Consider the following 1,780-nt stretch of genomic DNA (forward strand, 5'->3'; position numbering starts at 1 on the left):
CTTCTCTTCTTCCCAACTCTGCAACCAGCTCATAAATTGCATAGAACTGTTCAGGCTTAGACTGTCTCCCAGGATTGCGCAATTTTGACCAGTAGCTCTCATAGCCCAACCTTGTGGTCCTCTGGAAAACTGCGCAGATTTTTTTCCCAGTGCCTCCTGCTGCTTGCATTGTCTTCCCCAGAAAAATTGTGTAGATCCTAGCTAGATGACCTGCCGAGACCTCCCTTGCAAAATTGTGCAGATTATCCTAGCAACTCCTCGACATATTTCCTGGCCTTCCTCCTGGAAACTGCACAATTCTACCTCCCAGTTGGGTTTTTCCCCATAGTTATCATTGTTGTCCCAGATTTCCAAAATATTTATCCTAGTGACATCTGTGCAGGTTTTCCCGACAGTGCTCTCGAGCCTTGCATCCTAGATTATGTTGTGCTCATTGCGTTATCAGTGCCTTGTCCCTCTCCGGGTCACTTGCACTGAAATGGAAAACAATGCATCATGGTAGACTAGGATATTTTTAAATTTGATGTCGTCTCATCATGAGTGATTGTAGGAACAGGTACATCGATGAAACATGACGTGACAACGAACGAGCTGGAGAACAGGCTCATGCTAGAAGACTTGCTCCCGGTCGAACGAACACACGAAGGACATCGAGTAAGCAAGCAAAAGGGATGCATTCACATGCACCATCAAGCAAAGACCAAGACCATCGAAGACCCCACACACTTTTCCATGGAGAGGTGAAGATATGTTACACCGAGAGCATATCATCACTCAAAAACATAGCAGCTCAACACAGACACTACAATAAGCCAGTACATGTCATCAATGTCATGTCAATTTGTGTCATGAGTTGTCTCGGCCACATCACTACTATGGGCCATACTTGTTGTAATCAATGTAATGTAAAGTGGAAGTCCAAGAGACCCACATATGATTCAGTCGAAGAGTCGTGTAAGGTCGAAAAGTCATAAGAAGCCAAACAATGATGAGGGAAGTCAAAGAGTACAAGGGTCAGTTATACCCCCTTGGCTATATATAGCCCCTCATTATATGAGCAAAGGACTTTTCACCTTGGCTCCTTCCACATAGCCTTGAGAGTTTGTAATCTATCCTTTGAGGAGCGAGGAGTGGCTCTAATGTCCCACTACTGGGACTAGTGATGTATGGTGTACATACGTGTCTTGGATATTTTTCTTAATTTAGAAGGTTGTCTCAGGCCAAAATGTTTTCACACATGTTTTATATCTGTTTGTAAGACTATTATTTAAATGTTTGTAATGCATGTTTTCTTGAATTGTACCAAGATAGTTGAACTAATTTGTTTATTTTAGTATTCATATTGTTGAAGACGTGTTGTATTGTTTATCATTGTTGTCCTATCTGTGTGGACTACTACGCCGGACATTAGACATACCATCTTTGTGTTTTCTTGGTTATAACAATAGTCACCCCCGTGTGGACTATTCTACTAGAATTTGTAAGTGTTTTCACTTGAACTTTGGATTTCATGACTGCCGCATCCGCCGTGGACTATTCCTCTGGATGGTGGACAAAACCTTGTTGTTGTTCGTGTGTGATTCTTCTTGGGTTGGGACTATTCCCTCTCATCAATAGGCTCATGTTACTTCCCCCTTTTGATAGTAAGAGAACCTAAACACAGAGTTACATTAAGCACTCACCATGCACACTCACCTCGCTTTCTTGAAGTTACAATTGTAACACTCTCATGTGCTGAACAACAAGAGCTAAGGAAAATCTCTAAGATAATTACAACTAG

The sequence above is a fragment of the Pinus tabuliformis genome, chromosome 2_1 (genome assembly GCF_031772625.1).
Source record: "Pinus tabuliformis cultivar Carrire ecotype Pingquan chromosome 2_1, CPIR1, whole genome shotgun sequence".
Lineage (NCBI taxonomy): Eukaryota > Viridiplantae > Streptophyta > Pinopsida > Pinales > Pinaceae > Pinus > Pinus tabuliformis.